This window comes from Marmota marmota, unplaced genomic scaffold (assembly GCF_001458135.2).
Source record: "Marmota marmota marmota unplaced genomic scaffold, marMar, whole genome shotgun sequence".
In the NCBI taxonomy this organism is placed as follows: Eukaryota; Metazoa; Chordata; class Mammalia; order Rodentia; family Sciuridae; genus Marmota; species Marmota marmota.
Window position 1 is genome coordinate 5,670,487 of NW_026000164.1, and position 20,802 is coordinate 5,691,288.

Consider the following 20,802-nt stretch of genomic DNA (forward strand, 5'->3'; position numbering starts at 1 on the left):
AAATTGTAAACCCTTTGCAAACTTACTGTTTTTATTGTAGGCAATAACTGATCAAATCATTTCTGTTTATTGTGACAATTAACATTGTAGGCATCATAGCAGGAACTATTTGGTTTAATGCTATATATTGTTTGCATTAGTTGTTGTTATTATTTGTTGCCCCCTAAACAGTGAGGTACTGGAAACCTTTAGAGACACTCTGAGACCACAGAATAGAAACTCAACTGCTTCAGATCTATACTGTTAGATGTGTAGACACACAAATAACACAAAAAAAAGCAAGGGAAAAAATTGCCCCTAACAAAGCAAGATACTCCAATAACGGAATCAATAGACACCACAGTAGAAGAAATGTCAGAGAGGGAGTTAAGAATGTACATAGTTAAAATGATCTGTGAGGTAAAGGACAATGTAAGGAGTGAAATCAGAGAGAAAATACAGGAAGTGAAAGATCACTTCAATAAAGAGATAGGAATTCTGAAAAAAAAAATCAAGCAAAAAAAAAAAAATCTCAAAATGAAGGAACCAATAAGCCAAGTTAAAAATTCAATGGAACTCATTACCAACAGACTAGACCACTTATAAAACAGGGATTCAGGCAATGAAGACAAAATATATAATCTTGAAAATAAAGTTGACCATGGAAAAAAGATGTTAAGAGACCAAGCTCAGAACTTCCAAGAAATGTGTGATAACTTAAAAAGACCAAATTTAAGATTTATCAGGATAGATGAGGGCTTGAAGATACAAACCAAAGAAATGTATTTCTTTTTAATGAAGTAATATCAAAAAATTTCCAAAACCTAAATAATGAAATAGAAAATCAAACACAAGAGGCTTACAGGACCTCATATACGCAAAATTACAACAGACCTACACCAAGGCACAATATTATAAAAATGTCTAACCTCCAGAATAAGAATAGAATTTTAAAGGCTACCAGAGAAAATGACAGGTCACATTTATAAGGAAACCAATCTGGATCTTGGCTGATTGCTCAGCCCAGACTCTCAAAGCTAGGAGGTTGTGGAATAATACATATGAAGCTCTGAAAGAAAATGCATGCCAGCCAAGAATAATATACCCTGAAAAATTAAGCTTCAGATTCGAAGATGAAATTTTAAAATACCATGATAAATAAAAGGTAAAAATATCACAACTAGAAATCCTGCACTACAAAACATACTTAATACAATATTTCAAGAAGAAATTAAAAAAATTAAAACCAGCAAAGAAAGGAACTACACTAGAAGACTAGTCAATCAAAGGAAAAAGTGATGCAAATTATAAACTAGAAATAAATCAAAATGACAGGGATTAAAAAGCATTTCTCAATAACACATTAAATCTAAATGGCCTAAATACATCAATCAAAAGGCATAGACTGGCAGATTGGAATAAAAACAAGACTCAAAAATATGTTGTCTTCAAGAACCTCACCTTATAAGCAAAGACACCCACAGACTGAAGGTAAAAGGATGGGAAAAACATCATTAACATGTATCTTGTACACAAGCAGGGGTTTCTATTCTCATATCAGATAAAGTGGACTTCAAATCAAAGTTAATCAGAAGGGACAAAGAAGGATATTTCATACTGCTTTTGGGAATTATTACACATCATTAAGACATAATCATCATAAATATTTATGCCCTAAACAATGAAGCAACTACATACTTTGAACAAACCCTTCTCAGTTTCATGAATTAAACAGACCACAACATAATATTACTGGATGACTTTAACACATGTTCCTCACCACTAGATAGCTCCTTTAGACAAAAAGTAAATAAAGAAACTACAGAACTAAAAAATACAATTAATCATTTAGACTTAATATATGTGTGTGTGTGTATATATATATATATATATATATAATATTTCATCTATCAATGACTGAATACATTTCTACTTAGCAGCACATGGATCCTTCTCTAAAATGGACAATATATTAGGGCACAATGCAACTTTCAGCAAATATAAAAACAATAGAGATGATACATTGCATTCTATCAGATCATAATGGAATGAAATTAGAAATCAACAATTAAATAAAAAATATAGAAGCTACTATAACACCTGGAGGTTAAATAATATGCTACTGAGTGATCAATGGATACCAGAAGAAAGCAGGGATGAAATAAAAAATAATACTTATAGGTAAATGAGAATAGTGACACAACACATCAAAATCTTTGGGACTTTATAAAGGCAGTTCTAAGAGGAAAGTTCATTGCCTTGAGCCCTTTCATTGGAAGAAGGAAAAGTCAACAAATAAATAATATAACATTACATTTCAAAGCCCTAGAAAAGGAAGAACAAATCAACAACAAAAGCAGTGGAAGACAGGAAATAATTAAAATCAGAGCTGAAATCAATAAAGTTGAAACAAAAAAAAAACCCTCAAAAATTCAATTTAGCAAAAATTTGGTTCTTTGAAAAAATAAATGAAATTGTCAAAAGCTTAGGCAAGCTAATGAAGGGAAAGAGATAACTCAAATTAATAAAATTTGTGATGAAAAAGGCATTATCATGACAGACATTACTGAAATACAAATGAAAATCAGAAACTACTGTGAAGATGTGTACTGTAATAAAATAGAAAATCTTGAAGGCAAGGACAAACTTCTAGAGACAAATGATTTGCCCAAATTGAATAAGGAGGACATAAAAAATTTAAACAGATCAATTTCAAGCAATGAAATTGAAGACGCTATCAAAAGCCTAACAACCCAAATGCCCAGGACTAGATGTTTTCTCAGTTGAGTTCTATCAGACTTTCAAAGAAGACCTAACACCAATGCTCCTCGAATTATTCCATGAAATAAAATTGGAAGGAACACTTCAAGACTCATTTTATGAAGCTAGATCACCCTGATACCAAAACCAGACAAGGACACATCAAGGCAAGGAAAGAAAACTTCAGACCTATATCCCTGATGAATATAGATGAGCAAATTCTTTATAAAATACTGGCAAATTGCACACAAAAACATATTAACAAAATAGTGCACCTTGATCAAGGGAGTGGTTCATCTCAGGGATTCAAGGTTAAATAAAATAAATCAATAAACATAGTTCATCACACAACAGATTTAAAGACAAGAATCACACGATTATCTGAATAGATGCAGAAAAAGTATTTGACAAAATACAGCACCAATTCATGTTCAAAACACTAGAAACGCTTGGGATACTAGGAATATACCTCAAAATTATAAAAGCTTTATATGTTAAACCCAAAGCCAACATCTAAATAGAGAAAAATGAAAGCATGCCCTCTAAAAACTGAAACAAGACAGATATGCCCTTTTATCATTTTATTCCACATAGTCCTTGAAATTCTAGCCACAGCAATTATTCAGAAGAAAGAAATTATAGGAATACAAATAGGAAAAGAAGAACTCAAACTAACCCTGTGTTTTGATGACATGATTCTATATTTAGAAGATCCAAAAAAAAAAACCCACCAGAAAACTTCTACAACTCATATATTAATCCAGCAAAAAAGCAGGATATAAAATTAGCACCCATGAATCAATTATGTTCCAATACATCAATGATGAATCAACTTAAAGAGAAATTAGGAAAACTATTCATTCACAATAGCCTCAAAAAATAAAATATTTGGGAATCAATCTAACAGAAGAGGTGAAAGACCTCTACAGTGAACATTATGGAACCCTAACGAAAGAAACAGAAGAAGACCCTAGAAAATGGAAAGATCTCCCTTGTTCTTGGATAGGCAGAATTAGTATTGTCAAAATGGCCATACTACCCAAAGAACTATACAGATTTAATACAATTCCTATTAAGGATCCAATGACATTCTTCATGGAAATAGAAAAAGCAGTCATGAAGTTCATTGAAAAAATAAGAGGCTCAGAATAGCCAAAGAAATCCTTAATGAGCAATGTGAAGTAGGAGACATCAAAATACTAGACCTTAAATTATAGTATAGAGCTACAGTTACAAAAGTGGCATGGTATTGGCATTAAAATAGACATGAAGACCAAAAATGCAGAATAGCAGACACAGAGACAAACCCACCTAAATACAGTTATTTCATATAAGACAAAGGCACCATAAACATACATTAGAGAAAAGAAAGCCTCTTTAATAAATGGTGCTGGGAAAACTGGAAATCCATATGTTGCAAAATGAAATTAGTTCCCTATCTCTCACCCTTCAGAAATATCAACTCTAAGTGTATCAAGGACCTAGGCATTAGACCAAAGAACCTGCATCTACTAGAGGAAAGAGTAGACCTAAATCTCCATCATGTTGGCTCAGGAAACAATTCCTCAACAAGACACCTAAAGTGCAAGAAGTAAAATCAAGAATAAATAAATGGGATAATCAAACTAAAAAGTTTCTTCATAGCCAAGGAAACATTCAAGAACAGGAAGAGAGAGCCTACAGAATGGACCAAATTCATCGCCACCTGCACATCACATAGAGCATTAATCACGAGGATATATAAAGAATTCAAAAAACTTAACACCATGAAAAAAAATAACCCAATCAATAAATGGGCAAAGGAATTGAACAGACACTTCACAAAAGAAGAAATATGATCTATCAACAAAATATATGAAAAAAATGTTCAACATCTCTAGCAATTAGAGAAATTAAAACTACACTAAGATTTCATCTCATTCCAGTCAGAATGGCAGTCATCAAAAATACAAGCAACGATAAATGTTGGTGAGGATGTATGGAAATAGGTACACTCATACACTGCTGGTGGGACTGCAAATTGGTACAACCAATATGGAAAGCAGTATGGAGATTTCTCAGAAAACTCGGAATGGAACCACCATATGACCCAGTTATCTTACTCCTTGGTTTATACCCAAAGGACTTAAAATCAGCATACTACAGTGAGGCAGCCATGTCAATGTTTATAGCAGCTCAATTTACAATCGCTAAACTATGGAACCAACCTAGTGTTCTTCAATAGATGAATGGATAAAGAAACTGTGGTATATATACACAAAGGAATATTACTGAAATATTACTCAGTCATAAAAATGAAATAATGGCATTTTCCCCAAAAAGGATGGAAGGGGAGACTATCATGCTCAGTGAAATAAGGCAATCCCCCCAAAACCCAAAGGCTGAATGTTCCCTCTGATATGCAGATGCTAACACATGATAATAAAGGGAGAGGGAAGCCTAGAAAATCACTGCATTAGACAAGGGAAGGGAATATAGGGGCATAGGAATAGGAAAGACAGCAGAATGAATCAGACATAATTTCCTATGCTTATATATGAATACACGATTAGTGCATCTCCACATATGTACAACCACAAGTTGAGAAGTTGTACTCCATGTATGTATGTCAAAATATACTCTACCGCCATGCATATATAGAAAGAACAAATAAAAAATGATTACAAATCTGTTATTTAACTATTCAATGTAATCATGTTTTCAAAACTCATGATAAGTTCAATGTTCACTCATTTATCTCTTCATCCATATTGTAAATTTCTTAAGTTACTGACTCTGTTCTTTTGTTTCCCATATTACCAAGATCAGTAAAGTAACATATTAATAGCCACGGGACAACCTGATATTTCCAATAGCCATTTACCCTTGTAATCATCCCACACTCAGTTCTCATGGGGAGTCCAAGAGGCAGAATTACCATCATCCCATTTGACGGTGAGTGAGTAGTTGACAGGTAAATTTAAATGTAAGGTAGATTTGAGCACACGCATTTAGGATTCACACTCAATTTGGTTGTATTTTTACAATAAATACAGGTGACTTTATTATCATTTTATCTGCTTATCTCTCACGTTTTTACTGCCTAACTTCACAAAGGAGCAACTGTACTCATGAACCCATTTTTAGGCAGGACACGCTATTGCTTCTCTTTTAACTGTGCCATGTATTTCCATTATTTAAGTGAGTGGAAGGCAGAAGCAAAAAAAAAAAAAAGTTAATACTTAGGTTTTCTTTTTCTGTTTTAAAGCAGTTTCAATGTGCCTAGATTAATACGTAGCTTCCTGAAGCAGAGTTTATCTTCTGTGTACATGTAGACATCTTTGCTGCTAAGTGCTTATGCTGGGTACCACACATTGTCACTGATCATAAATGCAAGACACAGATTTGGGGCCACAAGATATGCCAGTTCCTGCCATTTCCCATTGGCATAGGCCAGTGCAGCTCAGCTTTCCCACTGCTGCATCAGGGAAAAGGAGTAGGGGTGCATGAGTACACCCAGAGCTAGAAACAAACAAGGAAGGTTTTCAAAGAGAGCTCCTTTCCCAGTTGGTGCCTGAGGGCCAAGCATTGGACCCAGCTGCCCTGGCGACGCTGTGCACTGGTGGAGTGTGTTCAACAGCTGTGGAAACACAGGGGCGAGCTGCTAAAACACTCCCTAACAGGAATCATCATCTCTTGGATTGCTAAACAAGACAGAGTGCCAAATGCAGGCTGCATCAAAGTTGTGTTTTGTGTGTGCAGGTTTTGTGTTTGTTTGTTTTATTTTTGCCCTTTCAAAAAATTCTTCCATAAAATTGTTGGCAAAGAAACAAAATAGAGATGCTCGCCCAAATGAAAATGAAGTAAAGAATGTAGTGCTAAGCTCAGGCCACTAGATGAGATTTGGCCTGCAATACACAGACAAGATGTAAATATTTGAGTTGTCATCTACTAGAGAAATTATTTCAAAGGACTGGTTGGAAAAAGTTTAGCTTATATTTGGTTCTATTTGAGCATTTATTATTCAACACCTTGTGCACTAGGTGTATGTCACTTTAATATCATTTTCTCTATTTCTATTTCTCAGTGTCTCACCTCATAAAGGAGAACCTACCTATACTCATACAGCAATTCTCTTACTTATCCTTGGTTTTACTTGATATCCTATTTTTTTTCCCTAGCTTTTGGAACATTTGGTATATCTTCATTGTTTTTCTCTAGCATGGATTGAGGAATAGAGCCAATGTTATCTCAAGTACTCCCTCTGCCACTGCAGAGCTTAAAGAATTTTGTGGCTTTATAAGCTTTAGGTTCCTCTCTACAAAAGCATGAATGTTCACATTCAGCATTTGTTTTGACAATTATATGAGGTAAAATATATCAAGCACCTAATATGTCTCACAGAGTGCCTCTTGTTACATGTTCTATATTTTCTATTTGTTGGATTTCATGGACAATAAAATACCTATCTGGGTTAATGCTCCATTTCTTTGCAGTTCCTTCTGGGTTCTGGAAGGTTCCATTTTCCCCTCTCATTTCCCATCAGTCATCATTCCAAATATTTCCTATTCATTTCCTTAGGATACCATCTCTCTGTTTGCTTACCTACTTTTTCTTATTTCTGAGTTTCACCCTTTGAGCATACTTATTGTGACACCCCTCAGGGAGTGTGGATGGAGTAAAGAGTAGACAAGGAATCAACATTGACAACTGTAAATATATGGCAATACTTTAGTTTTTAAACAGCAATAGTGTAGGCCTTCTCTACTCAGTGGAAATGGCACCTGTCTTTTCTGAGCCTTCCACAAAATCATCAAGTTGATGCTGGGGTCTAATTCTCACACTACATACACATCCACCTTGAGCTGGACGAGGTCTAGATTGTGCATGCTCATCATGGAGCTGAACACTTAGGTTTATTATGCTTTTTTTATGTATGGTGCTGAGGATTGAACCCAGGGCCTTGTGCATGTGATATGAGCACCCTACCAAGTGAGCTATATCCCCAGGCCACGCTTTTCTTTTTAATAATAGTTGAGCTACTGTTCTTGAGGAACCATCCTCCTCGACTTCCAGGATAGCACATTCTCTTCTTGCCTAATTGTCACTCTATACCCTTGTTCGCTTTCTTTCTCTTTCCAAATTTTGAAAGAAGAAGTTCCTAGAGGCTTGGTTTGTCTCCGTCTCTCTGCGGTTACTTAGTGATTTAATCCCATACATATGCTGGTAACACTGGAGTTCCTCTGGCCCTGCCTCTTCTGAGCTCTAGACTACATCCCTGACTGAAACCTGACCATGTAAATATAAAGCAGGTGTCTAAATGTAACCTGTCCCAAACTGAAATTGACTCTTTTCAAAAAACACTTCTCATTTGTTTCCACATCAAATGTGGCTTACTCTCTACTCAGCTAATGATGTGAGGAATCTGCATGTCAGTTCCGATTCTCACTTTTATTTCACACTTCACACATTAGCTATTGCCAGGTGCTGGGGGTTCTACATTTTAAATGTTGTTTTTTCAAAGATTGTATCTTTTCTCCATCTCCAGAGTTATCATTGTAGTTAAAACTATCATTACATGTATGTGAGCCATGCAGGTATTCTCAGCATCTTTCCCCCATTCTTTTCTCTCTAATCCCATTTTATAATCTGTTTTCTATTCTATCGTCTATCTACACACCCATCTATATATCCATCTATCCATTCATCTACCTGTCTATCCACCTGCCCATCCATCCACGTCTATCCATCCCTCCATGTATATCCATCCATCTGTGTATCTGTTCAACCAAGTGTCCATCCATTATCCATCCATCCACCATCCATCTGTCCATCTGTTCTATTATCTACATAGAAAGCAGAGAGATCACTGAAAAATTACACATGTCACTTCCTTGAGAAGAAATTCTTCAATGGTTTCCAATTCTAAATTCTTACCATAGTTTATTACACTTTCTGGTTTCCACCTACCTCTACAACTAATTTCTTCATTCTTGTCCATTTTACATGCCTTAAACAGTCCAGTGCTTTCAAGTTATAAGGCCTCTATTAGGCTTGTCCTCTTAGAGCTTGACCTTTACTCATATTTAGTATCCAAGCTTATAGTTCATGTTCTCTGCTGTTTGCCACATAGTTACCCCATGTCTAATAGGTATTGTGTGAGAGTGTGGGTGTGTTTGTGTGCATACGTGAAAAGAACCTTTAATCTTTAATGAAGTAAAACCGTTAAAATTCAATAATTTTGTTTCTAATTGAGGGCTATCATATCTCCACTTACCACGTTTGAATGACATGTGGTAATACACATACCATACACTTGCACACACTCACACAATACCTTTGAGACATATATTGTTAATAAAAGCCTTTAAGGCTTTTATTGTAATCTACATATATTTTATATACTTATATAGTACAATGAGGGTGCAGTCCTTAATGCTTGACATATTTGGTACTCATCATGTTACAAAGATGACGGAGGAAAGGAAGGAGTGTGGGTGAATGTCTGTCTGTGATGTGCGCGTGGTCTACACTCTGCCCTGGAATCACACATCAGCTAGGTGGGAGGATGGCCATGAAGGATGATTCTTCTTCATCTGTCTTATGATTCTCCCAACAGGGTAGTAGAGGGAAGCAAAGGTAGTAGAAGGCCTCTATTGGGCATCTACAGAAAAGGAATGCCACCTCAGGAGTCATACATAGCAAAATGATAATAAAACATTAGGGCTATTTTGGTGACTATTTGGGCCAAGGGCACACACAGACATTTGTTTGTGCTTATTGCTGATGAAAATAAAAGGCTCAAGTCGTGGTGAAGTGAGGTCCAGAAGAAGTCTGTATTTAGAAAAATAGAGCTCAGAGTTTGTGAAAAAACCAACAGCTATGATTTGGAATAAGGCATACATACATTATACAAGTATATATGTTATGGTTAATTGTGATCACATGAGAGAAGAATCCACAAAGTCTTTTTGTCATTTTGAAGGGTGAAGACTCTACAACAAAAACAAAAGAGAAGACTCTGGGATTTTCCAAAGCATAAATGTTGGGAGGGAAAAGAAGAAACTATAACTACATAGAGCAAGTGATAAAGCAATCAAATCTCTCAATGGACCTAAATGAGACCTCAAGAAACAGCTTGGTTAAATCTGTTCACTAGTTGTTTAGCATGGTGGGTAAGTTACCTTCTCCTTACAACATGCTCAGCTTTTGTAGTATAATAGGGGAGTCCCTCAGATCAGAGTTCTCAGCCTCAGCACTATGGATATTGGATGCAAAATAAGTCTTTGTTGATTGTTAGATGGGTGGGTTGAATTACTGACTGTTTTTTTTCTGGGATACTTAGCAGGTTACTTGGTTTCTACCCATAGGTGCCAGCAGTGCCCTCTCCTCCACCCCCAGCTGTGACAATGAAAGATGTCTTCAGATGTTACCAAACAAGCCTCAGGGTTCAACATCAACCCTTGGAGACCCATTGCTTTAGCAGACCTGCCCCTCAAGATTTCTCCTCCCCAATTCTCCATATTACTTGTTATGACTGAATTAATAGTTAATAAAGGGAAATTAGAAAAGTTAGAAATGATCATTTTTGTTGCTTAATAGTAAATGCTTAAATGTTTGAGAATAGGGAATGAAGGAAACCTATGCTTTATACAAGATCTAGATGAGCTACGATTCTGGCTTCCTGAATATCACATTATCCTGTCTCGGTCTTCTCTATTCTAAATCATTCAAACATGGCAAATAGAAACATGATAGCCTTCCATTAGAAACAATTATTGAAGTTTAAGGCTTTTACTTCATTGAAGATTAAAAATTCTTCTCAAATGTGCACACACACCCGCATGCACACACACTTGCACAATACCTCCAGCAACTTGACACTGCTCAGCATTCCCTCATCCATAGGAACAGAGTTCACAATCCTCTGTTTTTTCAACAGCGATGCTACTGGCTATTCTCTGTAGTCAATTGCACTGTGTGTACCCAAACTGCTGTGGGCAGTAAAGTACTGTATATAGTGCACCTGCTTTTTCTTTCAGTTGGGAAATATTTCTCCTAGAGACTAGGGAGCCCCTTGTTTGTTTACGAACAAATCATTTGCCATGTATGCCTTTGGCTCGGATTATCCTGCAAGAAACAGGGTCTAGTAACTCTGGGGATAGGGAAGGTTGGACACTTACCTGCCACTGAATATTCCAACATGATCCAGATTTTTCCATTTTCCTACATAACATTGTATTACAAAGATGATGGAGAAAAGCAGAACACGTATTAACTGTTTTTTCCCACCATCACTAAAACATGTTCACTATAGGTGCAGTGGACATATGACAGACATGTATCGAGTAGACAAACACTGCCTGGTCTCATGTGAACCCCACATGTGCTGGGGTTGGAAGGGAAGAACAGTGAGCGTGAGAGCTACGACTCCACATGACATGGAGTGACTATGAAGTTACTCTGAAGTTTGCTTTACTATTTACCTCTCAATAACATGACTGGCTGGACTGCCCAGGTAAAGGAACTCAGAGACAACAAGATTGGATCATCCAGAAACGACGACGTCCTGGACAAATCACACCAGACTCTCGCAAGTGGACAGCCTCTGCCTTAACCCAGTGTACAACTGACTTGAAAGCAAGGCTCACAGAGAAGGCAGAAAAATCTCTGATCCCCTTTTAATCCCTGGAGTTATCACATAGAATGCATCCCCAAGCCTGAAGAGAAGAAAGCTAAATTAATTTTAATCATGCACATTTCTTTTTTTGTATTCTGTGTGGAAAAAAAATAAATACAAAGGGAATATGAGTAATTTCAAGGTTTGACTTCAAGTTGTGCTTCTGAGAATACATTTGTTGGAAAACGTATATAGGCTTTAATTTTATTCATAAAATAGTTTACCCAGCACAGCTCTAGGCTTCAATATCTCCTTAAAAAAATTCTTCTTACTATAAAAGTCTCTAATCAAAATTCAGGTCCTGATCAATTTCACACACATTAGCCTCCCACAGTCAAGCAATTATTTCCTCTGAGATACTAGCACATTTCTTTCACAAGGAATTTGGTTCCTATAAATTGATAAAGACAACAGAATAATGAAGTTACAGTTTAAACCAACTTGGAGATAGCTCATTAGAATAAGTCAATCAACAGGCTCTTTGGAAACATGCCACATGTAAGATCATGCTAAGCTTGAGGTGCGGAGGAAGGAAGAGTAGGGTTATTGTCCTTAAAGCTTTAGGAGACTGAGCATTTTCAGAGTAGTAAAATGTCTGGACTATGTAATAAATCAAACAAGGGAAAAGAATTAAGAATCAATCAACTGAAAACAATAAGAGCAATTTAAAATTATAGAAGGGTTGAGTTCATGGGGGGACATTCAGGATGTCTATGGAGGACACATGAGACTCAGTTTTGAAAATTTAGGGATTCTTGGAAAAATTTTCAGGTAAGGACATGAACCAGCAAAGCAGGTATTTTGGAATTTTAATCAGGTGGGGATGTGTGGAATGGTCTTTCTTCAAGTGGCAGGAACAGAGAGAAGCAAAAGGAAACTGTGATGGTTCAAGTGTAAATTCAACTAAATAAAAAAGCAAAGATGAAAGTATTGATCATCTATTTTCTGACAAGTGTTGTAATAAGTGTTAGGAATACAGATATGAGTGAGATATGGCAGTTGAGGTTTGTGATTTAGAATGGAACAAAGAAAAATCATTATTATTCAAGATGTGAAGTAAAGGATGGGTAATTGTTCCCTGGGGTTGAGAAATGGAAAAGACACCAAAAAATGGGCCTTGAAAGATCACCAGGAGTTTGTCAAGAGGCTGCACAGAGGGAGGGATTCCTAGCATATCATGGAAAATAGTCAGAATACGATGTGTTTAGCAGAAAAATTGAGGCCACATACTCTAGTTGGGTTCCGTTTGTACATGCTCTTGTGTGGCATGATATGAAACTAAAATTTATCCTTTAGGTAATGGGAAATAATAAAATAGTCCCTTTGCATTTTAGAAATATAAGCTGGAATAGTGTGGGGGAGGATAGAAACAAGGGAGATGATTTTAGCACAGACCGATGAGCCAGGAGAAGAGCACCACTACTGCTGGGGCTGAATCCCACAGGTGTTTCGGAGGCACTGTCACCGCACCTGATCCCACATGAACGGCCAAGTGTCGAAAGCACGTGAGCACTGTACCACCGAGTGCCCAAGAGTCTGACCTTAGGCTGGAATTTCCTGGAATCCTCCTCAAACTCTGGAATTAACTAGCTTGAGAAGGCTGGGGTGTTGCTCATTTCTGTGCCTCTGTTCCTTCATCTGTAGAATGCAGACAGACGATCGTGGACTCTCTCTGGAGGAGTTGCTGAGAGAATTAAGTGACTTGATGCATTATGTTTGTTTAAACAGTGAACTGGAGCAGGGCAAGAGTGAAATTAGTATCACCCAGTGGACAGTCTGGCCCCAGAGCCCAAGCTCATAACGCCTGTGCCATAGTAAATAGATCAGTGACGGAAGACGCGTTGGCTCTGACAGTTCAGGTGACCTTGATTATCTTTACTGGCGATGTATTTTTGACTAGGGTGAGGAGATGATGGATGGGTGAGCTCTTCAACAGAACTGCTGGGGACTGTTGAGTCATTCCATGTGCCAGGCAGAGATGGAGGACAAAATTCAATTTTTCTCTAGGTTTTGAACTTGGGTCATTAGAAGAATGATTTCACCACCGATATCAGGGAGTTACAAGGAAGGTTTCTCAATAGCATCTAACTTTGGAGGTCTATGGGCCTTAAACTAGATAATTAATGTAATTGATTTAGCACAGTGATGGGCACAGTCCTTCAAAAGCATTAGCCATTATCACAGTCACCATCCTTCATCGCAGGAGAGGCATGTCTGGATGGCCCTGGGGCCTCATGTCCTCCTGTAGCAGCCCAGTAGAGAACTGGCTCAGCAGGTCTAAGGAAGCACAATGGAAGAGGTGGCTGATGTCAGTTGCTGGGCTCTGGGGAGTCCCAACCCTATAATTATGTAGAACATTACAGGGGTGAGCTCTTCACTGCTGGACTCCTGGACATGGGATCAGCTGACCAGGGGCCTGTTCAACCAAAACTAAGAGCTGGGGGATTGTGCACACTTCACTGTTACCCTGATTCCAATATTTCCTCCAACGAACTAACAACTTACTTCTCTCTCTCTCTCTCTCTCTCTCTCTCTCTCTCTCTCTCTCTCACACACACACACACACACACACACACCAAGAAAAATGGGAATTAGATGACAGAGAAAATCGGGGAGACTGAGAATTGGCACAGGGATTGACAGATGCATTTTAGGTTGGGAAGTAGCTAAAATTCATGCCCAAAGAAATAAGCAATACTCATGAACAATAGAAGATTCCCGCTTAGACTCAAGTCAGTAATGTGAGGGTTAAAAACAAAATGGCAGGGAATCAGAATGTGAGAGAGGAAGAATACAGGGAAATCAGAGGGGAGCAGTATTTCAAATGTCCAGGCAGAGAGCTGCAGCATGGTGATATGTCCAGGGTGAGCAAGATCTTAGCCTCTGCACAGGGGCTCCATCCTAGGGATCCAGTCTCTGAGAGTATCCTCCACATCTCAATGTGCTAAAAGAAAGACTGACAGAGCTTATGGAAGAGCAGATGTAAAAGGAAGATCATCTGCATCTTTTAGGTAACATCATTTGTTAATAAATGCTATAGCAAAGATCTAGGCAGAATTTTAATTGTAAAAATTGCACTATGGAGAGTGGGTGGGCAAAAGCAGTTGCTGGAGGAGAGAAAAGTAACTCAGAAGTAGAGCAAAACTGCAGGTGCCAGAAATATGGTCTGTGCTCAGGTTAGAGAAGTCTCAAGGGAAGTGAAGTGGAATAAAATAAATCATGAAAATGAGTCATGATTAAAGATGGGACAAGATACATAATTATTTCTTCATGCAAATGTTTGCCAAAGGCAGCTACTTTCTAAGCAGTACTGTGTGAATCCCTGCAAATTTTCTTGCAAAGAGCTTTTATAAATAGAGACTAAGAAAGATAGGGGGCTAAACACCACATTGGTAGCCAGAGGACTCATTTGGTCAACTTATATCATTCCTTGCAGAGGTTCCCAACCTAGTCTCACCAGAGACTGTGGGATCTCTTCCCACACAAATCTCATCTCCATTAGCAATCATGCCCAAGCAACAGATAACCCAGTCAGGCTACATTTTTCACAGATCATGTGAAACTCATGAAAAAAATATAAGTGATCACAGATGCTGCTATCTGACAATGTGAATCTCTTAGTCAAGCTGATTACCCTAGGATACTTCCCATCCTGAGGTTAATGAGGGAAGGGGAGGATTGAAGGGGAAGAGTCCAATCCAAAGCTATTGACTTATTTTTTCTTAATTATTATGATTATGGAGGTCAATAATCCTGATTGCATCATATCCAAACTGTTGTGTTACCTTCAAAAAAAAAAATACTCAGTGACCAAATTATCCAAAGTTGACTTAGATATCTTCCTATTATATAACTCTAGATTGATGAAGTCTAACAGTCATTAATTATCACTAGCCAACATTTCAGCTCCTCTGCACAGTTCCAACCCCTGCACATTAATGGAACGGTAGGGAAGGCAGCCTCTTTGACAAAGCTCATTTGTTCTGTGCCCCTCTGTATCCTTGTTCTGAAAGTATCTCCAACAACACATGTATGCACATTACCTATGGGGTTTCTGAGCTATGTTCTTCAGTGATCTTTCATCATTTTTTTATTCTCATAGTTTTTACTAGTGATATCTGATATTATTTCCCCTCCCTGATCAGTTATTTGTAAAATAAACTGAAGCTTGAAAAACAGTATCTGACCCCATTGGCACATTTTACCTACATTTCACCCATCAAGTTGAGTAAAATTGATCATGTCTTTTCAATTTAAAAAAATGCTCTCTCATTCTTTCACTCATATACAACACTCACATATCATCATGTTTTATTCATCCTCCCTTTAAAAAAAGGCAAAGAGCATTGCTAAAGGCCCCCAAACCCTGCAGAAACTAGAATGGATAGGCATCCTGGAGTGTGATTATAAATTAATGTGTCCCCTGTGCTTTCTAAAGAATAAGTCAATACTAATATCACAAACTACCCCCAGCCTTTTTCTTTTTCTTTCATCTTGGAATACAATGCATCTATTGTGAAAAGTGTACCAGCCTGCGCTGAAGTATAATTAAAAGTGAATTTCCACTCAGCTTGCATGGTGATGGTACAGCCTGGGTGGGAATCAAAATGTAATAGAAAGTCGTCGCAGTGGAAGCACCCCGGAACAACATGCCATTCACTCCACAGTGTGTGACTTGACACCATGCGGTGCTCACAGCAAGTCTACTTGTGAATCAGGGGGAATCAATCAGCAAAATGTGCTGAGGATATGTCCACGGACATCTGTATTTACATCTAGAGGTCTAGATACCCCAGGAACCCTGCCCCATGAATTGGACTTCCCTAGGCTCTGTGTTCCCATGGAGACCACAGAGCTGGTTTTGTCTCCAGTGTCTCAAAATGATGGATCTGGGTTTTGCTGGAAGTTCTAAGAGAAGTATGAGCTCATCAAAAAGAAAGACAATCTAAAGATGAATTTTAGGTCACTCATGCGTAGATGCAAATCATGTAGATTACTTGGAAATAAAGAGATTTGATGTACTGACTCATCATTAAGACATAAGTACACTACACTGCTCCTTGATTGTTGGCTATGGTTTTAAGGAAAAAGTCTTGTGCATATGTGTATGTATCTTTCTATCTATGCATAAAATAATTTTAAGATTACATGAAAGATGGGGCATTTGTTCAAAATCTGTTATGTATATTTTAGAAAAAATGATCATAGACCAAATCTTCTGATTTTTGGTATCTGAATACAAATGCTCTATTTGTTGCATAAACACCATTAAGGAATTAAGTTGGGAGCTTATTATTTAGGGACAAAATTCTTCAAAATCGTCTTCTTAAAAATATGCTTCTAAGTAAGCAGGGAAACTATAATTGTTAAATTGATATAACTTACTCTAGGGAATTTTCCACTTGTAATATTGTTAAGCATTATACTTTTCAGAAATAGCATTTTCCCTATTATTTTATAATATGCTTATTTTTAAATACTAATTGATAACTGTAAAATACAAATATTAGGAAGTTATGTTAACAAGTTAATAAAATAACTGATAACTCACCAATTATGGGTAATCATCAATAATTATTCAGATCTGATTTTATTCTTACCTTCAAGCTATCTATTTATTTATAAAAATATTGTTTGGGCTGGGTATGGTGGTGCATGCCTTTAATCCCAGCAGCTCAGGAGGCTGAGGCAGGAGGACCCCCAGTTTAAAGCCAGCCTCAGCAAAAGTGAGGTGCTAAGCAACTCAGTGAGACCCTGTCTCTAAATGAATTACAAAATAGGGCTGGAGAAGTAGCTCAGTGATGGAATACCCCTGACTTCAATCCCTAGTACCTAAATAAACAAACAAATAAATAAATAAAGTTTGGGCCATATTCTACTTATATTTTTTATAAACATTTTTATTCTTAGTATTATGTTTTCCCAGGGTATTAAATTTGACTTGAGGAACATTATTTATACTGACATGGTAGAATTTCACCTAAGTATACACTCTGTAACATCACTAGTCCATTTCAAGTTATTTTTCTTATTGTATACATGCTGAGATAACTCTCTGTTACCTCACTCAGAATGATTCAAATTCAATAGGTCAAAGGGGATTAACATTTTCAAAGCTTCTCATAATTTATGGTTTAAACTTAAAGAAGATTCTATGTGTTACTAAAACAATCTTCCAATGAATTTGCTTTATGAAACATTCTAAAATAAATCACTTGAAATATGTGAAGTGATGCCTCTGTATACATTATTTAACTTTTGGGTTATGAAAATTTATTTAAGAAATATTAATATCAGCAGGTCGAAATCATAGAGCTGGAAATCATTTCCTGGTAAACAATTAAAACATACAAACTTGTGTCATTAAAAAAAATTTATATGATGAACAAAATTCCTCACAATGCAAGTTATTACTGAACTTTGGAAACTAGCATGAATTCATCTTTTAAGGAACTACTAATGTGCTGTCTACAGAGAAGAGGTACCCTCTTGCTTAAGATAGTATCACGGGTAGTGCCCAGATCAAACTGGAAGCTTCCAGCACTTGCCACCATGTCCCTAGTCATACCAGACCCAGACAGCATGGCCTCTTCCTATATCACCCAAATCACACTCACAGTTTATAAAGAAAATTTCACTAAGGCACAACCTAAATAAAATGAAATGCAGAAGATTTTCAGTGGAGATAGAAATTCAAACAAAGATGATCTTTGCTGTGTACATGTTTCTAAAGCATCAGCAGTAAAATGGCACCAACTTCTACATAACCAGAACAAGGGGATTCGAACACTCAAGCTCAGCCACACAGTGGATTTAGGAGCAGGGCATGTTCAGACCAGCTCTTCTGAAAGTCTTTGTTTAGACATAAATGAAAGGGGTCAATAGTCACAATCATCTTCTTTCCACTCTTTACATGTTAAATCACATTTTATGACCTTATTAATATAGAAACACCAAGACTGTGTATTCTTCTAAATATTTGTTTGTAATTGAGACATTTTGCATTAACAACCTTATTTCAAGTAGTGGGTATGTGTTTTTATTTTTGTTTTGGGTTACATATCAGATATTAATACTTTTTTTGCAACTCTAATTAAATTACAATATTGTTCATGGAAGCTTAATTTAGTTTTCCAAATGGATTATGCACTAAATAACCACAGGAAAATAGAACTCGTAAAAATTCCAACTGTTCCAATGAGAAGACAAATTTGTGGGCCAATGTTTGCCAAACCAGTTTTAGAGCATGCAATCATTGCAGTGGGCAATGTCAATGTTTTTAGTAGAAAAATCAGAGAAAAGAAAATACCCAATTTATATTGACAAGAAAATACAACCTGGAGGGGAAGATACAAGGAAAGTGTGAGCAATCTATGGAATATTCTCTTACTTATGAGATTTATTTTATATTAATCCCCAAGGACAACATTATCCAGACAGAATAAAAAATAGAGGGTTTTGAGTTCACCGAGTGACCTTCATCCTGGAACACAGAACATATTAACTAAAAATCCAAACCAAGTCACAAGTGGACACAAACCATTCCTGAGTGTCTCTATACTGACCTCTCGATACACTACTGTATTCAGTGTGTACAACAAAATTCAAATAGTGGTGTATCTCTCTGCTAGATCTTCTACATTTTCAGAAATTTTGCAAAGAAGGTATTTCCAAAAGGAAATAAAATGGTTTGACATTCTTCAGTGTTCATGCTGGTAAGACTGGGGTAGAAGTGAAATGTATATATCCTTCCTTTGTTAATTAATGCAAATGACTGTTTCTTAGATGGTTTTCTCAGTGTTATTTCTTATACTAAGTGATTTATACATTTAATTGAATTTGGTAAAATTCAGATGAAATTTTCTTCTATGAACTCCATATGTACTTTTAGAAAGAATGAGTGTAAGACACAATTTTTTTTTGGTAGATTTGTTCTATTTTTTCACACTAATATATCTAATAAGTCCTTATCTCCTCTATGTGTATATGCACAAAAAGGAAATATGAGAAACACTACGGTATAATCATTGAACTAAGGCTCCAGAAATATTCAGATTTTAGATCAGTTTCCTTTAATTTCCCCAAATTCTTAGTTAAACTGACCAACATTCTAAAACCTATTTTATCATCTTTAAGTAAACCTATTGCAGTAAGTTAGCTGTCACAAATTGGATTCCTTTGTTCATTCTTTCTATTTTTCAAACATAGCTTCAATTATGTAGGACCATCTTGGAGTCTTAAATTAGACCAAATCAAGTTAATACATGTTTGTAAATCATTATATTTAAGGTTGCATTATTTCAAATCCAATGGTTCCTGCCACCTGGAAACCCAGCAGCAAGTTGGGTTTGCTCAAAGAATGCCAGGAGGCAAGATATCACACTAATATTTCTATGTGTTTAGTTGTTAGAAAAGAATCTTTAATCCTAACAGTGGGGTGTTTTTCAACTCTAGTAAACATTTATGTGTATTTGTTTTGTCTTATTTTAGTCTCTCCAGATATTTTCTATTTGCTTTAAATCTCCCCAGACGAGCTTACACAGGGAAGAAATGATCAAATATGGTTGATCAGTCATTTTGAATGCACATTCAGGGAAAAGGGAAAACTAACAGAGCAAATATAGAGAAAGTGAATACCTAGGTACTTTACAACAGCCTTAGATGTCAGTACTCCTGAGGCATCTCTGAAGGGGCAGTTTGGGCATCCTCTTTGAATCCTTCCCCGTTAGAGTCCACATAGCCAAGCCAGAAGAAGCACACAGCCCACTTTACAAGAAAACATTGGTTCTTGGGCAGGAGATATTCTGTGACTGAGCCCCAGTTCAAAGGGCTGAAGTACTGAACTTGACAAATGCTCTTGGGCACCTCTTCAGGTACTGTGTCAAGAGCTAAAGAGAGAGAAGCTGGGCCTGTCCACTCCAGTGCTTATAGCCTAGGAGGAACTGTGGCGGCTACAGTCACATAGTGTGTCAAAAACTGCTCAGGTGTGTGCCCAGCACCTCAGGACTGAATGGGGCTCATGGAGAAATCAAAACCTGGGGTGCACTTGAGTCTCTGTCCCAAATCCCTTTCTCACTACTTGCCGTATCTGTACCGGGTGCTCAGTAAATGCTAGCTTTCTCTCTGTCTCCTATCTCTAATATGTTCTTCACAAAATAAACACATATATTGCAAGAAATATGTAAAGAAATTGGTAAAATATTATTTATGAACTCCACAATGTGCCTAAGTTTTCTTTGTTTTCTCAAATTTGGAAATATCAGCTTTCCTTATACCATATCAGAAAATGTTCCAAGACTGATAAGTCTTATGAACGACCTAAGCCTCAGTTTATCATATCACTATACCACAAAGTTTAAAAATCATCCTATATAGTCAAGCCAGTCAGTCTTCCTGCAGTTGGT

General features: G+C 36.9%; 1 protein-coding gene across 2 annotated transcripts in view; it reads right to left on the reverse strand.

Moving 5' to 3' along the window:
* The window catches only part of Cntnap2 (contactin associated protein 2), a 1,898,113-nt gene that overhangs the window by 1,027,916 nt on the left and 849,395 nt on the right, over window positions 1-20,802 (reverse strand). The window lies entirely within an intron of this gene.